This window comes from Notamacropus eugenii, chromosome 7 (assembly GCF_028372415.1).
Source record: "Notamacropus eugenii isolate mMacEug1 chromosome 7, mMacEug1.pri_v2, whole genome shotgun sequence".
NCBI lineage: Eukaryota > Metazoa > Chordata > Mammalia > Diprotodontia > Macropodidae > Notamacropus > Notamacropus eugenii.
This window is the reverse complement of record NC_092878.1, coordinates 164,151,863-164,173,368: the sequence shown is the minus strand read 5'-3', so window position 1 is coordinate 164,173,368 and position 21,506 is coordinate 164,151,863. Positions and strand designations below refer to the sequence as shown.

Here is a 21,506-nt window from a genome sequence, read left to right as displayed (position 1 = left end):
TTGGCCAGTTTCTCTTCTATTTTATTCTTTAGCATTCTAGGAGAGCTGTTTTTGCATGCGAGCAGCTCATAGGCCCTTCTGAAGTTTCAGATGGAAGTACAATCTCACTACTGACCTCTTTTGTATTTTTCTTTTGGTCCTTGTCCCTATAGAAAGATTCTATGGTATTTTTATCCCTTACTTTTCTTCTTCTTTTGTCATGATGGTGATTTGTGTTGTGGCTTCTAGTTCTTTCAGTTAGAAACTGCAGAAATTGGTGTTGAGCTGACTGGTGTGAAAAAGCTAAGGGCAGGTGCCTTTTTATCTTTCTGTTTTGTGTTTCCCCAATCTGCCCCGGGGCTAGCTTGTTAAATGTGAGGGTGGGGTGGTCTGGTCATGGGAGATCTCCTCAGCTGAGCTGAGGCAAAAGTAACCTCAAGGCTTGGTGATCCCAACAGTTGGTCTCCTGCCCTGGGCTGCCACTCCACCATTCTGCCTGTTGCTGCCTTGGGCCTCCCCAGAGCTTTACTGCTCTGCTGTACCCTTGACCAGTCTGTCCCGGCTGTGAATCTCCCACAGTCTGTCTCCTATTGGATTCTGCACCTCCAAAATTTGGTCAGATTCTCTGAAGGAGTTTGTCTAAGAGCTTATGTGAGTAGTTGCTCTCACTCCACCATCTTGGCTCTGTCCCATACTACCAAATGTGTTATTCGCTTCAGTATTTTTTGGGGTCTCCTTTAGCAAGCTGTTGACTCACTTTTCACAATTTTCTTGCATCACTCTCATTTCTCTTCCAAATTTTTCCTCCACCTTTCTTATCTGGTTTTTAAAATCCTTTTTGAACTCTTCCATGGCCTGAGACCATTGAATATTTATTTTGAATATTTTGAATACAGAAACCTTGAATTCTAGATCCTCCTCTGATGAGAAGCATTGTTCTTTCTCATCCTAAAGGATGGAAGAAAGTACTGGTTCACTAAGAACATAACCTTCTATAGTCTTATTTTTCCCCCTTTTGGGGGCATTTTCCCAGCTAGTTACTTGACTTTTGAGTCCTTTGTTGAGAGGGGTATATCCTGGGTACCTGTAAGTTCTCAGTTCCTCCAAGGTGGCACAATCAAGGGAGAGGAGTTTACTTCTTTCCTGGCCTACACTCTGGTCTGGGAGCTACCAAAGCTTTTCTGCCCAGGATCTGCAAGCAGAATTCCCTTTCCAGAGCCTCCACGAGCTCCACCACACCAACCAGCACTCTTCCTCACATCAGGGCTGCCACTCATGGCTGAGACCCAGATCAACAACTCAATTCCCTCAGGGACTTTAGGCCGAGGGCTCCAAAAGTGAACATTGTTTCTGCTGCCACTGCTGCCACCTGGAGTTGGGGGTAGGGGAGGACCCTGTTCCCTTCTCTCCCAGGGGAAAAAGCCCCCTCACTATCCTTTGAAGCTATCTTTGGCATTTGTGGGTTGAGGGATAAGAGCACCCCAGCTTCTGCCAGGGATTCTGCCCCAAAGGCCTGTTCCAGTCCTGTTCCTGCTGGTGCTGTGCAGCTAAGGCTGGACTGAGCTCCATGGACTGTGCTCCACTCCGTACCCCATGTGATAGACCTTTCCTGTCAGTCTTCCAGACTGCCTTGGGCTGGAAATCTCATTCACTCTGTCTTTTTGTGTCTTCTGCTCCTCTAGAATTTGTTTAGAGCCATATTTTACAGGTATTTTATGGGCTGTAGGGGAAGAGCTAGAGTAGGCGCATCTTTCTACTCAGTCTTCTTGTTTCTACCTCCTCAAATCTTTAAAAGTGAATGTTAAAAATTGTTTTTGCATGTAACTGGTAAATAAGATGTACAGGCAGTGAGGTACAAAGATATATTTTGCCCTACAGGAAAATAGAGGGCAGAGACATGTGAGAGGGGGGAGTGATAGAAGGGAGGACAGAGTCAGCAATGGGTTGAATGCAGTGCACACTATCTTGGCGTGGAGAGTTGGGAGAGAAAGGGAGAAAATCTGGAATTAAAATGTATATGGAAGTGAATCTCAAGAATTGAAAAATAAATTAATGGCATATTTAAAAAATAATAGTGATTTATCTTATAATTATTTATCAGTTTTTATTATTTATTTGGTTCAATCATTATTCAGGACATTATCATCAAGTCTCTACTGTGATCAGTATCTTTTTCTCTCATTTATTTTATTTGCCATAATTTTGTGGTATACTATAACACAACCAAACATGATAATAAAGGATGTATTTGTCATGTCTGCCTTTTATGTATTTTCATAAGTTCTTTATTTATAAGCATATGGTTTCTTTCGTAAAATCATAACAAAGATTATATTGATCAATGTTGGCATGCTTGATTGTTGCAGTCCCTGAAATCTCAATATAATTATAGAGCAGTTAGCCATCTGGACAATGTACTTGCTCACCCTTTTAGATTTTAGAGTGACCTTTTTGTAAAGAGTGTGACCCTTTTGGACTTCAGTTAGACAGTATAAAGGAAATGTACCTAAATCTTTATACTTCTTCTGTTCTATAGAAGTTGAAATGAAGTTCTTTAGCCAAATTTAGAGAATAAAAAGTCTTGGCCCCCGAATAATGACAACTGACTACACAAGATATACCTAACAACTTGTTGCAAGGATCCACAACCCATTTCTGCTTATAGGAAAAGACAAGTGTAGTTCTGTTAAGATCTCTGACAAATGAGATGATAGCCAACAATGGAAGAAAAATCTAACTCCTGAAGACACTCTTTAGTAACTCATGACTCTTCATGCAGAGTGTAACTAGGGGAGGAGAGGATTTTCATGCTCCTCCCATTCATCATCAATGCCATCTTGCAGCTCAATGATGATGCCACCTGTGGGAATGAGTTGAGTTAGTCAGTGAGAGCCATTAAGCATCTGGTCCAAATAGTTATAATTCTACTTAGAAAATAATATCCCCAGAGCTGAGATTCTTACTGGTCATTGGGGGATGGCTCCCATTCTTAGCGAAAATGCATAGCATTAACCAGACAATGGTGCTCAGTACTGAAAAACTGAGCCAGAGGTCAAAGGCAGTGCTGATTGTGGCCAGATGCTTTCAGGAAAACCTCTAAAGACATGAACTGATACAAAGAGAAGTGAGCAGAACCAGGAGAAAGGTGTGCAGAGTAAAAGTAATATTGTGTGATGATCAACTGTGAATGACTTAGCTGTTCTTAGCAATACAATGATCCTGAAGGACTTACGATGAAAAATGTAATCCATCTCCAGAGAAAGAGCTGATAGAATCAGAATGCAGATAAAAACATACTTTAAAAAGCTTTCTTAAATATCTTCCTTTGTTTTTTCTTTTTCTTTTATTTGGCCTATGTTTTCTTTCACAACATGACTAATATAGAAACGTGTTGTGCATGACTACACATGTATAACATATCAAATTGCTAGCCTTGTCAGGGAAGGGGGAGTAGAGGGAGGAAGAGAATTTGGAATAAAACTTTTAAAGAACAAATGTTAAAAATTGTTTCTAAGTGTAATTGGGAAAAATAAAATGTTAAATTGAAAAAGGCTTGATGACCTCAAAAGTTATACCTCATGATCCATAGTTTTAAATAGAACTTTGAACTTGGCCTATTCTGGTCTTTCAGTGTGCACTAGTTACTCTCCTACCATCTTAAGGGCAGGGATACAAATTAAAAATGTCTTGTCCCTGACTTCTTTCTAGTCTTAACAAATTATATCCTAAGCCTATTTGCTTTACCCTTTACTTTCCCTATCATGGTATGTTCCTCTGCTTGTTTGTATGTTCCTCATTTGCTTGTAACAGCTAACATATTGTTTTGTCTGTATAAGTTGTCAGAGTTGTATAAGGTGTATAGGAATACCTGCTAGACTCTCATAAGAGGGAAAGAGTTGACTCTTCATCTCTTCTGGCCCAAACCTTTGGAATTTCCAAGTCCATCTACTGTTTTTCACCTCCCACCAGGATTGACCTAGTCTCTTGCTGCTGCCCCAGTTCCAGCTACATAAAGGGATTTCTCTGTGCATGTACAGAGAATAGTGAAATGAAACCTGCCAGCTCACACCAGCACTCACCAGAAAACCAAAACTGCTTTTTAAAAATTTTATGGCTTTTAAACTCTTGGTACTACATCTTTAATTCTTTGCCCCACTTGAGGAAGTGAAAAATATAACAATATTTATTAAATAATTTATAATTTCTGAAATATAGCCATCTTTCTCTCTCTTTGCAGATTACTCTCTGATCTGTATATGTAATCATAATCCCTGCCCTGAGACTCAGACCTGCATTACTAGATGTCAATTGGACCTTTAAACCTAGACATCCTAGATACATTCTCAAATTCAGTGTGTCTGAAATTGAATTCATTGTTTTCAATCCCAAATCCTCTTCTCATCAAACAAGTGCCATATCTATTATATCACCCTGGTCTTCCAAATCAATAACCTCTGATCGTTTACTGTTACCTACAACAAATCAAATCAAAAGATCAAATATAACATCCTGTTCCATTTCCTAAGACTGAATAACCTGTTTCTATCCTATATTTCCAGTCATTTTATACTTTATTCTCCTCCACATAGGCTGCGATTCAGTCACACTGACTTCTGTTGCTTTCACAAGACTCTCTGCTTCTGGCTTCCTTTAAGTCTCAGCTGAAATGCTACCTTCTCCAAGAAGCCTTTCCAGGTCTTCCTTAACCTTAGTGCCTTCCCTCTGAGATTACCTCCAACTTGTGTTGTATATATGTTGTTTAGATGTGGCCTTTTTGTTCTTCATATTTTCTTCTCCATTAGATTGTGAGCTCCTTGAGAGCAAGGAGTGCTTTCTGCCATACTTTGTATCCCCACTATTTATCACACAGTAGGCATCTAAATAGCTTCCTTATTTCCAAGGCACTGCCATCTTTCAGGGTTGATGCTTCATATCATTCTACATTACTTCTCCTTTGTCCCAAAGCAACCTATCCATCAAAAATATTGTTGTTTCTTCCTCCACAGTAGCCCCAGCATCCAGCCTTTTCTTTCTGTTCACACATCTAGAACCTTAGTTTATATGTCTTGTTTAAAGACATTTTTGAAATTAATAATCATTTATTTTATCCTCTTCCCTCTTCCTTCCCATTGAAAAAGAAAAAAAAACATAAAAAGAATAGTAAAGAAAATCAGGTTGGTCAGGTTGAAAAATGTCTCCTCACCTCTTGCCTGTATTATTGTAAGGGCTCTTCACGGAGTACCTTCAATTATCTCACCCGTCTTGTATATCCCACACCTTGCTGTAACACTGGAACTTGACCTTACTCAGTAAACTCTAGTGGTTCCATATTGTTCCAAGATAAAATGTAAACTCTGCTTAACTTTTAAAGTCTTCACATCCCCAGTCCCAAACAATCTTTTTGAGCTTATTGGACATTGTTCCTGACTCCACTCTCTGTGATCTATCCAGACTGACATTTTTCTCTGTTACACACATACACACACACACACACACACACACACACACACACACTCTGCCTGAAATGCACTTCCTTCTCATCTCTGTCTCACAGTGTCCCTCTCTTCCATTAAGATGCAACTCAAGTACCACCTTCTACAAAAATTATCCTTTCTTATTCTCTGCAAATGCTATGTTGTTTTTGTTTAGTTGTTCAATTCATGTGTGACTCTGCGACTCCAGTTTGAGTTTTCTTGGCAAAGATATTGAAGTGGGTTGCCATTTCCTCCTCCAGTTCATTTTACAGATTAAGAAACTGAAGAGAACAGCATTAAGTGACTTTCCCAGGGTCACACAGCCAAAGTATCTGAGGCTAGATTTGAACTAAAAATGATGTCTTCCTCACACCTGGGTTGGCACTCTATCCATGGCACTTCCTAGTTGCCCTCCTAAATTACCATATATTAAATAGATTGTATTTATTCTTTTTATATTTATTTATGTACTTTTTGTCTTCACATTTAGAAAGTAAACTCCATACAAGTATTCCCCCACTCATTTTTCTGTTCCCTCCTTCTTTCCTTCCTTTCTTTCTTCCATTCTTTCTTTTCTCTCTCCTTCCCTCTCTCCTTCATTTTTCCTTTACTTTTTAAAAATTGTGTATCTCATTAGTGAGGTGAACCAAGAGAACATTATACATAATTACAGTCACATTGTGAGATGACTGACTTTGATAGACTGAGCTCTACTCAGCAATTCAAGGTTCTAAGACACCTCTAAAAGGTTCATGATAGAAAATACTATCCACATCCAAAGAAAGAACTATGGAGTCTGAATGCAGATTGAAGCAGACTGTTTGCTCTCTCTCTCTTTTGTATGTTTTGTTTCTTCTTTCTTGTGGTTCATCCCATTGGTTCTAATTCTTCTCTACAACATAACTAACATGAAAATATGTTTAATATGAATGTATATGTAGCATATATCAGATTGCATTCCATCTTGGTAGGCAGGGAGGGGAAGGAGGCAGAAAAAAATTAAAACTCAAAAGCTTGTGAAACTGAATGTTGACAACTAAAAACAAATTAATTTCCAAAAATTGTATGCCTCATTACTTGCAACACAGGTGCTTAATAATGTTTATTGAATGATTGAAAAGAGTCTCTCGTATAACTCAGGAGCTTTTCCTCCTGACTGTTGGAAGACAAAGTTGACACTCTCTTACCTTTTCTCTTCCATGTGCATCCTTTCTCAGCCACTACCCACCCTCATTTCTCCCTGATTTCCCTTTGACAGTGATGAAACACAAAGATAAAAGCAAGAATGATTGATCAAGCTTTATCTCAGTTAGTTTTAGTACTAATTAATTGAAGTGTAAACAAACTTTTAAAAACCCAATAATCTTTAGAACAAGTGCTCCAGGAAAGAGCAAGGTAGGAAAAGAACAAGCACAATCATGATGTCTTATCAGGTCTTTCAAAGGGATAACCCCTCTGCAGTTAATCCTCTCAGGCCTACCTCATTTTGGCCTCAGACTTTCCCATTGTCCTTGGGAGGTCTGCAGTGGCAGCCTCTGACTTCTTGCTCCCAGTTCTTGGTATGTTAAAACCCATTTCCATTGGTATTGCTCTCACTCTAAACCCACATCAAAAGTTAAACTGAAGACTCTCACTACTATGAAAGCACTTATTCCAAATCTTTATGCCTTTTACAATCCATGAGATTCCTCCTACCCTGTCCCTTTCATCCCCTACCCCCACATACACCTTAGATGAAAGCAACCTATCTCTATAAAACTCTTGTTCTTAATTCATTCTGGGGATTAAAGCAAAACAACTCTATTTTAACTAATAGAATTTCACTCCAACTTCCATTTCTCTTAATAACAGAGGGGTTCCAAGGGTTACAAATGAAAGGATTATAAAAAAGAAATTCAAATAAAAAAAAAGTACTCTCTCCATATTCATGTCCCCATCTAGCCTTAGTCACATGAAAACAAAAGTTTCATTTCTTAGTCTTTTATTACCATATGAAAGTATTTAACATTCTGCTGTTTGGCCTTTATATCTGTTGAATACCTTTCTCATCTCCTATGATTTGAATCCTTCTCTTTTGTTGAATTTCCAGTTACTTGTTTAATGTTTAAGCTCAGATTTGTAAGATATGTTATTTCTGGGCTGCAGCCAATGTCCATGATCCTCAGAATTACTAAATTCTAATTTTTCTCTTAATTTCTTGTAAACATAGACCAATCTTGTGCAATTCTGATCATTTCTCCTTAGAAGTAAAAAATCCCCATTTCCCAACCCTGCCCCATCTGCTGGCTAAATTTCTTCTTTAATATTATAGTTCTAAAATTTGACTATAATGTTTGTTGGTGATTTGAACTTTAGGTTTCTGCTGGTATTCTGTATATTCTCTCTACCTGAAACTTTCTATTTCCTTCATGTGTGTCTAGGTATGAATTTTACCTGCAGGATGCCATGGGTAAGGTTTAAGAAAATTGACTGGTGAGTTCATCTTCCTTCCTTCCTTCCTTCCTTCCTTCCTTCCTTCCTTCCTTCCTTCCTTCCTTCCTTCCTTTCATTTGCCTTCTTCTACTTCTTCTCTTTCTTCCTGAAGAACTTTACGTTCTTCTGGGAGAGAAGGATATAATAAGGCAGCTACAGAAATAAGCACAAAGAATAAGGAGCAAGCTAAGAGTAGGAAAAGAGAATCCATAGTGAGAATTTAGCTCTGGGGGGATGATACAAAGCTTCAGGGGAGAGGTGGCACCTGAGATGAATCTTACAAGAAGGGAAGCATTCTCCAGGAGTTGTGATGGAGAAATACATTCCAGAAATGACAAAAAAACTTGCATGATTTCCCTAAATGAAGAGATGGCATACAAACCACATTTAAAGAATGCCCAATAAATGACCCTGATTGACTCAAATACAGATTTCTTAAAGAGGAGCATTTACAAACATTTATGGCTGAAAAGATCAGTGGGAGTTGGACTTCTTTTTCTAAAGAAAGAACACTTACTACTCCTCTCTTGCAGCTTTCTTTCTGATCTATCCATCCCTGGAAGTGTCTGTTCTTTCGAATGAATAGTATTCCCTTTGCTGAGGTCAATTCCTGTTAGTCTTTGAATTAGTAGCTAGTCTTTGTGTGTTACTATGTTCTAAAAACCCAGTTGCCCATGGCCAATAAATCAATGACTAGATGGGGCTCCCTAAATTTACCTCTTATTTTGAAATTAATTAGACTGCTCTTTGTATCAGACCCTGCCAAAGCTGGTGCTATTCTGGAATAATACAAGATGACTCAGAAATAGGCCACCTATGGGCATGATGGAAAGTATTTTTTTTCAACAAAATGACCTGTATTGGTGTCAATTAATTTCAATTCAATTCAATTTAATCCAATCCAAGAAGAATTTATTAAGCATTGACCATATGCCAGGCATCATGCCAGGAGTGGAATAAAGAGAAAAACAGTACCTCCCCCCAACTAGTTTACATTGAGAGTGGGAACATAAGTAAATACCAAGTGTAAAATATATAAAAAGTACAGATTAATTGTGTGTGTGTGTGTGCACTCACATGTTAACAATTGGAGGAATCAGGAAAGGCCTCCTGAAAGAGGTGGTTCTCTTGAGAATCAATCTTCCCATAGGAGGTGATGGATTAAAACAGTATTGCAATTCACTTTTCTTGGGCAGTTAGTGGGTTAATTGTTTCAAATTTAATCTACCCTATGAGGAATGGTTTTATTTGATAAATAGCCAACATAAAGCTTTTGATCTCTGAAATACCAGCCAGGAAACACACCAGAATGTGGCCTTAAGTTTTAAAACATCTACTATCCTCTCCTGAGGAGCATAAGAAGGGGGTCAGGTTTGTTCTGAGTTTCTGCTTTGAAGATTCACTTACGCATCCAAGCTCTTCATTTACCATACTTTGTGTTGTTGGTGGGAAAGAAGCAAATCTCCCCCTAAATTCATTGTTGTTGCTTCTTCATGGGCTAGAAATCGTTGATGTTGCAACTGCATAATGTCAATGTCAGAGCCTGCCAAGAATGTAAAAGACCATGGGGTAATTGGCCATGTGCTTCCATAGCACCTCATTAATTTATTTATCTTAGGAAAGCAGGTACTCTCCAGGTAAATAGAGTTTTTTTTTTTTCCAGAGAAGTCAAGAGTTGTTTATATAGTCAACCCTGTAAGAATTCCTTGCACATTTTGTCTGCAATCTGTTTTAATTAAGTAAATCTATGATTGAAGGAATTTCCTATATTTATTCCTAACTGGCAAATTCTGGCTATCTTCCCCATGGGCCCTCTTGACATCTATACTCTCATCAAAGGAGGAGAAGAGAAATGAGATTCTGAACCAGCCTCCCAACAACTGCATCAGAGAAAGCAGATATTAGTGGAGAACCCCAGAAGTGGAAAGATGAGGCTTTGGGTCTTTAGCAGTTTGGTTCTTTTGTGAAGCTATCTTCTGGACTGAGTGCTGGAGTATGTGAGGAAAAGGCTATATGAAGCAATCTTGACACTTCTTGCCATTTTTTCAGGCCATAAGAAACATTTGCTAATATGAGATGAGGCATAGTCATGAATAGTCAAGGTAATAGTCAAGGTAAATAGTACACTTAACAGGAAAACAGCTAGTGTGATAGTTAATTTCCTTAGGCTGGAGACATACAGAAGCTAAAGAAAATTCATTCCACTTATTCATATACTAGTAGCACAGGGTTTTTTTGGGGGGAGGAATTAGACTTTTCCAATTTCCATTTTTGAGGAAAGTTTGCTAGGAATTGAATTTTGCATGAAACTCACAAGTTCATTTTATAATGACTAATGGCATAATGGAACAAAACTCTCCTGGTGTTTAGTGAGTAAAAGTTCAAATTTCCCATTCCAGTTCAATAGAGTTTCTTTTGAGTTCACTGATGATTGATGCAATTCAGTCTTTTTTTTCTGGCAGTGAATGTCCTGTTCTTAAAAGTTGTCAGAGAAGGGGAAGAACCAAGATGGTGGAGTAGAAAGATGCATATACTCTAGCTTTTCCCCTACAGCCCACAAAAAACCAGTAAAAAATGACTCTCAATAAATTCTAGAGCAGCAGAAGCCACAGAATAGCATAGTGAAAGAGGTTTCCAACCAAAGGTAACCTGGAAGGCCTAAAGTAAAGGTCTATCTCACATGACACTGAGCAAAGTGGAGCCCAGCCCTGGCCATGTGTCACTGGTAGGAACAGGACCTGAACAGACCTCCAAGGCAGAATTCCCAGCACGGAAGGTCCCAGATCCTTCAACCCACAAGTGACAAAGAAAGCTCCAAAGGTCAGTGTGAGAGGGCTTTCCCAACTAGGCAAGAGGGGGACAGGGTTCCTCCAGCCCTGACCTCAGGTGGCAGCAGCAACAGCAGTGGGTGGCAGGCATCTATGCAGAAGCAGCCTAGGTCCATTGTCCAGGCAGCTCAGCTTAAAGCCTCTGGGGGAATTGAGCAGCTGATCTGAACCTCAGCTTTGAGCACTACACTGGGGAGAGGAGAAGCCCTAGGACCCTCCTCTTGACAAAGGATTCAGAAGTCAAGTAACTGACCGGGAAAATGCCCAATAAAGGGGGAGGAAAGACCATAGAAGGTTGCTTTCTTGGTGAACAGGTGTCTCCTTCCATCCTTTGGGATAAGGAAAAACAATGCATACTGTCAGAGGAAGTCAAGACCTCTGCCTCTAGTACCTCCAAAATGATTATGAAGTGGTCTCAGGCCATAGAAGAGCTTGAAAAGCATGTCAGTAGCCTTCTAAAGGAGAACCAAAAAATGCTGAGGAAAATAACACCTTTCAAAAGAGGCTAACTTAATTGGAAAAAGAATTCCAAAAAGCCAGTGAGGAGAAGGAGGCTTTAAAAAGCAGAGTTAGCCAAATGGAAGAGAAGGTTCAAAAGCTCACTGAACAAAATTGTCCTTTAAAAGAGAGAATTGAATTCAGGGAATGTAATGACTATGAGATAAACCAAGAAGTTAGAAAATAAAACCAAAAGTTTGAAAAAAATAGAAGATAATGTGAAAAATCTCATTGGAAAATTGATACAGGAGAGATAATTTAAAAATTATGGGACTACTTGAAAGCCATGATCAAAAAAAGAGCCTAGACATTATCTTTCATGAAATTATCAAGGAAAACTTCCCTGATATTCTAGAACCAGAGGGCAAAATAAATATTGAAAGAATCCACCAATCACTTCCTGAGAGCGATTTGAAAAGAGAAACTCCTAGGAATATTGTGGTCAAATTTCAGAGTTCCCAGGTCAAGGAGAAAATATTGCAAGCAGCTAGAAAGAAACAATTCAAGTATTGTGGAAATACAATCAGGATAACGCAGGATCTGGCAGCTTCTACATTAAGGGACTGAAGGGCTTGGAATAGGATATTCCAGAAGTCAAAGGAACTGGGATTAAAACAAAGAATCACCTACCCAGCAAAACTGAGTATAATACTTCAAAGGAATAAATGTTCATTGAATGGTATAGAGGACCTTCAAGCATTTTTGATGAAAAGATCAGAACTGAAGAGAAAATTTGACTTTCAAACGCAAGAATCAGGAGAAGCATGAAAAAGTAAACAGGAAAGAGAAATCATAAAGGACTTTCTAAAGCTGAAATATTTACATTCCTACATGGAAAGATATTTGTAACTCTTGAAACTTTTATCAGTATTTGGGTAGGTGGAGGGATTACACACACACACACACACACACACACACACACACACAGAGTACAGGTTGAGTTGAATCAGAAGAGATGATATCCATAAAAAATAAAAATAAAAATCAAGGGGTAAGGGAGGAAAATAATGCGAGGAGAAAGGGAAAAAAGGAATGGGGCAATTAGTCCCTCTCTTTCATTCCGTATATCTAATCTGCTGCCAAATCTTATTGTTTCTGCCTTTACAATATTTCTATAACATATCCTTTTCTCTCATACTCTTGTCTGGATGATTGCAATCCCCTTCTAATTAATCTCCTTGCTTCAAATCTTTCCCTGTGGCCATCAATCCTCCACACAATGCCTAAGTGACTTTCTTAAAGAGTAAATTAGACTGTGTCACCTGGCCCTCTAAGATCAGTCAACAAACTGCAGTGACTTCCCATTACTTCCAGAATCAAAATTAAATCCTCTATCTGAAAGTCAAAGCTTCTTTCATTCTGAACTCTTCCTACCTTTTCTCTGTTATGCTTTACTCCTTCCCATGCATTCTATGATCTAGCCACACTGACCTATTTGCAGTCTCTCACATAGAATACTTTGTTTCTAGTAGCCATGCTTTTGCATGGGCTGCCTCCCAATCTTAAAATGTTCTTATTTTCATCCTTTATTTTTCCTGGTTTCCTTTGAGACTAAGCTCAAATACTGACTTCTACAGGTGGCCTTTCCCCATTCTCCTTAGAGGTTAATACCTTTCCTTGTGAAGTAACCTTCCATTTGCTCTGCATCCTATATATAGCTAATTATCTTCATATTTCTCCCAATACAATGTGACCTTAAGAACAGAGAACTTTAAAAAAATGGACTGGCTCTCCCTATTTAGCCCAAACTGAAAATGTAAGAGCTACTTATGGGCACAATCTTACTATTGATTAACATGAGACTTTGACCTGCTTCATTTCTGACCTGAGTCAACTTACCCCTCTGTAGGCTACTTCGTGCCCCCTGTTCTTGGTAGCTCAACATACTGATACTGAACTGAATGTGTCCAGTCAATCAGAATTTTCTATTCAAGTGAGAATTCTTGAGCTCAAGAGACCCATCACTTTCAGCCTCTCTGGGATCATGTGTATGAAGGGCCTACTTTTCATTCTTTTGTATCCTCAGGACTTAGAACAGTGCCTGCCACATAATAAATGCTTAATAAGCTCTTTCTTAACTTGATTTGATTAATTTCTGTGTATGTTCAGTTTGGCTTTTCATAGGATAAAAAATCATATCATTTGGAAATCATTTGAAATTCAAAATCATTTGAAGGAGAAATGAAGTACTCTTTTTTTGAACCACATAATGAATTTCCTCCTTCCTCTTAGGAGGAGGAATTGTTTCTTTTAAAATTAAGCTTTTCTCACCAGATTTTTCTTGACAGATCACAATCATTACTGAATCCTTCTCCAATCCTGGAATTAAACTGATTTGTACCAAGAATGAAAACAAGGAGTTAAACCAAAATGTCAAATACAGTGAACATGTCTGTCAACGTCAACATTCAGCCCTAGTCTTCCCCCACCTCTCAAATGAGAGAAAGGAAGTCTATTTCATTATCTGTGCTATGAAATCACTATTGATTTTTCAGCTCCATTTTACTTTTCATTTATATCATTACAATCATTGTTTATTTCATTCTCAGAGCTTTTTGCATTTTACTCTGTATCAGTCATACCAATCTTCCTATGTTTCTCTGAATTCCTTGTAGGGAGAGACTAGTGTATTATCTCTCTCTTCTTCCACTGACATCCTTAGTGGCATTGAAGATGGAGTTATCCAAAACTGTGCAGACAGAACACGAGCAAGGTCTGGGGGAGGTCCTGTTAACCTAGAAAGCATTCAGTCCAGTGCTGCTGCAGAATGCTTTTTTTTTTCGGGGGGTGGGGGACAAACTAGTTAAATTCACCAAGATTCATCACTAGCTTGATTAATTTTCATCTAAGTGATATTTAAACACCATCTACTTAAGTAGAAGGGTTATGGTCTGAATAGATTATATGAATTCCCACATCAACAAAAGTAGAGATGCTTTAAGAGTTAAAGTATGCAGATTTGTGCATGATTAAGTTCATTTTAAAGAGACAACATGGTATACTAGATTGAAGGTTACCCTTAGAATGGAGATGACAACAGGTTCAAGATGTGTCTCTAATATATACCAGTTGTGTTACTTTGGGTAAGTAATTGACCCTCTCACTGTCCAAAAGAACTATCACATACTATAAAATATGGTTCAGTTGCCAATTTAAAGTAGTGAAAATAGCATAGCCCCAAAACAAACTGAAAGATAAAAACAAGTCATTTCATGGAAGCCACTTGGCAAATATTTAAAAAGAATATCATTTGAAACAAGAGGACTTTATTAAATAACCAGGGAAAGTATGATACGATCTTAGATTTAGAGCTAGGAAGATGCTTGGGTCCACCAAATCCAACATTTTTATTTTTCAGATGAGAAAACCAAGGCACAGTGTGCATTTCCCAGGATCACCCAATTTTAAATATTTGATGCAGAATTCGAACCTGCCTTCCTTATTCAAAGTCAAAGGAAAAACTAAAATAATTTTGCCCTCAGCAATGAACCCATGACATAAAGTAGAAGCTCTTCATAAGAAAGCACTCCTATAGGCAACTTTTGCTCTCTTCTCCATGTGAAAAGAAACCTTATCCAGGGGGAGAGTCTGAAAGCCAAGGTGGTGTCTTTGAAAATTGATTAAATGTCTGCATCTTTGTGTATCTGTGTGTTTTGGGAGAAGTTGTGAAGAATAGTTTCTAAATCATATGATCTCCATTTGAATTGTATCCACATGATTAGGGATCAAACGGGGACCCCTAAAGAAGAGAAGCAGGCCAGTGCAGGTGTCAAAGCTAGATCAAAAGAAAATTGGTCATCTTAAAAACAAAACAAATCAAAACAAAACAAAAAACCCAACCCCAGGACCAAATGTTCCCGTGCTTTGAGAACTCCAGGGCAAGGAACTCATGAAATCGTGATCTTTCTTTCATTGTCCAGTGAATAAAACAAGAGCCCAATCTCTGCAGCTATCAGAGAAATTTAGAATAATATGAGATCCAAAGGATGATTTCAGTAACCATGTCTAGTCATGGTCTACCATGGTTAAAATAAACATTATGCATATATGAGAAAGAAGCTGATTCTTTTTTAGTTGGTTATAACCAGATATTTTCTCCAAATATATATTTGCTTTCTTTTTTGTCAGTTCATTTCTTTTGTCACAATAATCACTTTTTACCCCAAAATATTTTCTCATAAAAAACATTAAACACAAATACCTGATAGCAGGGTTCTCACTGATTTCACATATCATTTTATCACTTTTCTAGTTTGTTAACACAGAGAAATACTGTGTGCTTTTATTATAGTAACAGAACCAATACAGTCCATTTAAATCAACCTGAATTTGGCTATAATTTAATGTTATATTTGTTTTCATTTGCAGTGAACATGGTAGCTTTATATTTTATCCTCTTCATTCTGCTTTCTTTACTAGACTCCAGTTCATAGAAATCTTCCCATGTTTCTCTGAATTCTTTATTGCTTCCAATGTATTAATGTGACATTCTATCATATTCGTATATCATGATGTATTCACAAGTTTCTCTAATAGATGAGCACAAATTTTAATCACTTAAATTCCCTACTGGTGACTTAAAGATTAGGTCATTTAGATATAAAGGTCCTAGGAAGGCTATACCTTTGTTTTGATGGATCTAAAATTGTTTAATTTCTCTTTTCTTTTTTCTCTTTTCTTCACCTTTCACTTTCATTCACTTGCCTTCTCTCCTTATCCTTTTTCTCTCCTCTTTGCCTCTACTTCTCTTCTCTTCCCTTTCTTTCACTTCCTATCCATCCTTTTTAAATGCAAGGATATTCACAACTTGTCTATTGTCTAGGAAAGGAAGGTGGTAAGATAGACAATCTATGGAGTTGTTTCATAAGAACTTATATTTGGACAAACACTGTGCATAAAAAAAATCTCATCCCAGAATTGGACAGGAGAAAACAAACTTGCTGGATAGCCTTTAGACAATTATGCAATGTTTTTTGTTTTTTTTCGTATTAACTCCAAGCTTCTCCTTATATCAAATATTCATCTTTTTCATAACAAAATTCTACCAGCAGTGGGGAACTAGAAGTCATGTAATCTTGGCGATCTCTAAATCTCCGGAAGTCTCCGGAAGATCAATGGAGAAGCTTTGGTGGAGCCTAGAAGACAGCACAATATTAGCAAATGCACAGTTTTGGAGGGTACACAGCATGATCAGAATAATGGTGGACTGAGAAAGGAAATGGACTTGTCCTATAACAATAGATGCTTTGATCAGTGAATGATGCATGGACTTCAATGGTATCTACACAATGGCAGGAAACCTAAAAGAAGTGATCGATGTCATGGATTTAGGGTAGCCCATCAACAAAGGCCACACAAGATAGGAAGACATGGGTTGTGATTTGCATGCTCCATATTGTCAGGAGTATCAACATCAGGAAGTTCAGAGGCCCAGTGAAATAATAAAGTATGGGTTTGCCTAAGCAGTCTCACTGTGATAGCCAAGGCTGTGCCTGAGGACCTAGAAGGCCACAAGTTCCCCACCCCTGATCTAGACAACTCAATTCAATGAACTTGTGAAATGTTGAGATCAATAGCACAATTTTGGGGGCTAAATCACATGTGTTCTAAGCAAATCTCCAGACACTAATGTTGATACTTATATTAGGCAGCTAATACAACATATTATTTTCTCTTATAAAATCATGAGGAATATTCTTTGAGTGTGCCCTGAATGAATAGACAATTCTGAAGTTCCACTGAATGTTCAATGTCATTTCGAAGAAGCAGTTCCTGGGAGATAATAGATTTAATCCATCCAACCTTTTACTGAAGGCCTCCAGAGATAGGTAATTTACTATTTTCCAAGGTAGCCCATTCCTCCTAGGGACTACTCTAATAATCAGGAAAGTTTTGTTGTTATTTTGTTTTATTGAAGCTAAAAGTTACAACTTCCATATTTGTCTCCCACTTCTACTGACTGCATAAGGATGGTGGATTCTTTCCAGTTCTTTCTGGTGCTGGATTCTAGAATATGCTTTTAATGTTGTTGCTGTCCTTCAAACTGGCCCACACTCCTGGAAATCACCATCGCCACCGACAACCTTGCCAGGATCTTAATGGGGCTCTAGCCTGATGCTGCGTACCTCATGCTTAGAGGCTGGTGATACTTACTCCTTGAGATTTCTGGGCTGTCCTTGCAAGCTTCATTCTCATGCTTTGGAGACCAAGTCCGATCTCTCTGCCTGATCTGTCACGCCTCATTTTTACTTGTGATAATTTGATAAGCATGAAATTGCAGTGTATGCAAAGACGTCACTGGCCAGTTTTATACAGAAAACAGTGAGCATGTCACCTTTGCCAGAATTGTTCTCCAGGAAGAAAGACAAATAGGAGATGCAAGAATGCATGGAGAGGCTCAGTAGATGACTTTGCATGATTATATCATCATTTTCTCCCCTGCCCCCTTCTTGTGGTCCTGCATTAAAACTAACGATTACTTTGGCAGTTGTTCACTCCAACAATAACTATCATCTTTACAACTGATCTAGAAAAGAATACACACACACACATCTATACATGCGAGAACTGGAGCCATAGTTCACTGATAAAAGGTACTTTTTGATGAGAAAACTATATATACATAGAGAGATTTAAATCTCTATCTGAAATATTATCTATCTATATATCTATATCAGAAACTTCTGACATGTCAGAATATATGCAATATACATACATGTATATTTATACAATATATTATTTGTACATATATTCACATTATATTCAGCATACATATTAAATATATGTTATTGGCAGGTAGGTGGTATAGTGAATATAGTACTGGGTCTGTGGTCAGAAGACTCATCTTCCTGAGTTCAAATTTAGCCTTGGACACTTACTAACTGTGTGTCCTTGGACAAGTCACTTAACCCTGTCTGCCTCAGTTTCCTCATCTATAAAATGAGTTAGAGAAAGAAATGGCAAACCAATCCAGTATCTCTGCCAAGAAAACCCCAAGAGGGGTCATGAAGAATTGGACATGACCAAGATGACTAAGTAGTATATAAGTTATAGGAGATTAAAAATGCAAACATATGTTTATATATACATACATACAAATATATATGTGTGTGTGTATACGTCTGTGCATGTATATATATATGTGCGTGTGTGTGTGTGTGTGTGTGTGTGTGTGTGTGTATAAATGAGACATATAGAGTTGTGATACTTGGTGGCTTACTGAAGCAGTTGGAGAGAACTCATATTAGTTAAGCAATTTCAGTTGTCTTCCATCCTTCTGTAAACATTCCAAGTAAAAAGTTGTCTTTCTTTAAGCATAAAATTTCATTTATACAGCAAAGCAAATATTGGAGGCAATAGCCATCTTCCTTCCCTTCAGCCTGAGAAAGGATGTAGGTTATTATATCTACCACTGCCCAGCAATATAGTGCAGACCCACATATGTGTTACATTTAGAAAAGAAATGCTCTGCTTTGGCCAAGTTATGTTGAAGGAAACGTGAACGTCGACCCATTTTCATTTTTGTCTTCGGCATGTAATCAGCTGGCACAGGGAGCTTTTGTTAGCTTAGTAGAGGGGCCAGTGGTGTGGGAAGAACTATGAAGGAGGGGGAAGGATGGGGGAAAGGGGAGGGGCAGGCCAAGTGCTGGGTAATTAATTTGCAAAATGGTCCAAAGTAATTAGTCACAGGAGACCAACCTCAGGGTGTCTGGCAGAACTCGACATTCTATTTCATTGTAACCAAAATATTTCACATGGAATCATAAAACGCTTTTTGTTGGAATTTACTTTCAAGTTTTACAGATTATTCTTTCTCTAAACTCTGTAGTGGGTCAGAATTAGTGGGAGTGATTGCTTTTATTTACTGTCTCTCAATATACTGCTTTACCTTCAAAAGATGTATCACTTTTTATTTTAATTTCATTCTTAAATGCAGCAGGACAGTAGTAAACCATGCTTCTCATTAGTTTGAACTCTTTGGGGGAAGCATAAAGTTATACAACTTAATTTTTATAGCACAAATACTTAAACTTCATCTAGAAGCTATGAAGATCAAATAAAATAACTTGAAGAAAGTGTTTTAAGATCTTACAACAACATACAGGGTGACACAAAAGTCTTAATGCTGTTTTAAGCTATCAAATGTACACGTAGTTTTCACTGTTATTCATTCTTTTCAGTCATATTCGACTCTTCATGACCCCATTTGAGATTTTCTTGGCAAAAATGCTGAAGTGGTTTGTTATTTCCTTCTCCAGCTAATTTTACAGATGAGGAAATTGAAGTAAACAAGGTGAAGTGACTTGCCCAGGGTCACACAGATAATAAGTGGCTAAGGACAGATTTGGATCCAGAAACATGAGTCTTCTTGATTCTAGATACATCACTAAATTTCGGCTATTCTTGTTATTATCATAAACATTACTTACATAATACATTAAGGTTTATAATGTGTTTCATAAATGTTGCTTCTTTTATTCTCACAACAACCTTGAGAAATAAATGCTATTATTATCCGTATTTTACAAATGGAGAAACTGAGATAGGCAGAGGTTAAGTGACTTTCCCAGAGTCACACAGTTAATAAGTGTTGATGTCACATGGAAAATCATACCTTCTTGACTCCAGGTTTAGTGTTCTATTGATTTTTCCATCTGGCTGCTGATCCTGCTTCTGTAGCTAATGATGATGATGATGGTGGTGGTGGTGGTGGTGGTGGTGATGGTGGTGGTGGTGGTGGTGGTGGTGGTGTCCTAAAATTAAATTAACTTAATTTTTATACTAGTATGTGGAATGACATTTGCTTTGATCCATATTTCTGATTCCATTAATGTGGGGAGATTTCTGAGCTCATGCCAGCCAGTGTAACTTGTGGTCTAAGAGAGTTTTCCAAGACATTGAGAAGTTACATGGTAATTGCCCCAGTCACAGTCACTATGTGTGAGAGGTAGGGCTTGAAACCAGGTTTTCTTGTCTCTGCCATCATGCCATGCTGCCTCCAGGAGAATAATATAAGCTAAGAAACATATATGTGAGTGATTGCTGCTCTAAACTAGTAAGAAAGGATGGTGTTTTCTGTAAAAGACATTACCAGAGTTAGTTTTGTGAACATTGATCAATGAGAGAACTTTGCTCTCTCCCAGTGGAGAGTGTTCTCTTAGAGGATTGGGGTCATCTGACTTGTTTTTATATCCTTACTGCCTGGCACAGAGCACACAGTCAAAGCTAAAGAAAGGCTTCTGGATGGATTGATTTCTAAACGTTAATGCTGCTTTTCTGATTGGTACTGTGATGGTGCATGAGAACCCATTTGAAATGTCTAATGTTTGATAAATAATATAATAATAGACTGAATGGACAAATTGGAAGAGAGTGAGTTGGAAACTGCAGTGCTTTAAAAACAATTATCTTATTTTTATTAATGTCTTTTGCTTGATCCTGCATGATCCTTTCAGAATTAATTCCTCCCTGCTGCCTACCCAACAACTTAAGAGGTCCTCTCCTTTTACTTTCTGGGGGGGAGGTGAGGACAGGGAATAGGGAGGAGGAGGTAAAACAATTTCTTTTCTTCCAAGAAATTAATAAAAAAAACATTAATCAGCTGAAAAAATGTTATCCGCTGTTACAAAGAATAAAAAAGAAAGGGGGAAAAGGTTTGGCATAATTAACCAGATTGTGTCTACCAGTACATGTCTTTTCCTTCCTTTCCCTTTCCATCATAAATCAAACATGTATTAAGTGCCTGTGATGTCTCACACACCATACTAGGTGCTTGGAATAAATGCACAAAAACAAAACAGCTCCTACCCTTGAGGAGGACTTCACATTCTATTTTTGTACATGTAAGTCCTGCAAAAGCTACCTCCTCCCCTTCTGATCCACCCCATGCCATGCCTCCACACTCAATGTTCATCCCAGCCCCCTCCCACTATATAACTAGGGGGACCAGATTTTGGCCTTTAATATTTCAGCTGATTTATGGTCTCAGTGAGGTGAAGACTCTCTCTAATTGTCTAGATCCCAATTGCTCTCACATTCGGATTGGTCCCCTGATTTCCCTCCTCCTTTCTCTGATCCAATGTGCACATATTTGACCAAAAGCAAAGGCATGTCCCACTTCCTGGCTTTGTGTTATGGCAACCTTAAAAAGAAGGTGTGTGTGTATGTGTATGCACATGCATGTATGTGTGCACATGTATTTGTGTGACTTTTTGCTTTTACTGCTGCTGTCTTTGAATTACAGCAACTTCACTTG

At 38.1% G+C, this 21,506-nt stretch overlaps 1 long non-coding RNA gene across 3 annotated transcripts in view; it reads left to right on the top strand.

Annotated features, from left to right (window-relative positions):
• The window catches only part of LOC140514877 (uncharacterized), a 172,333-nt gene that overhangs the window by 136,635 nt on the left and 14,192 nt on the right, over window positions 1-21,506 (top strand). Inside the window, exon 6 of one of the 3 annotated variants that reach the window (XR_011970759.1) lies at window positions 7,874-7,925. The exons of the other annotated variants lie outside the window; for them this stretch is intronic. This is a non-coding gene — a long non-coding RNA (uncharacterized lncRNA). The remainder of the gene's footprint in view (window positions 1-7,873; window positions 7,926-21,506) is intronic. 3 annotated transcript variants of the gene reach the window in all.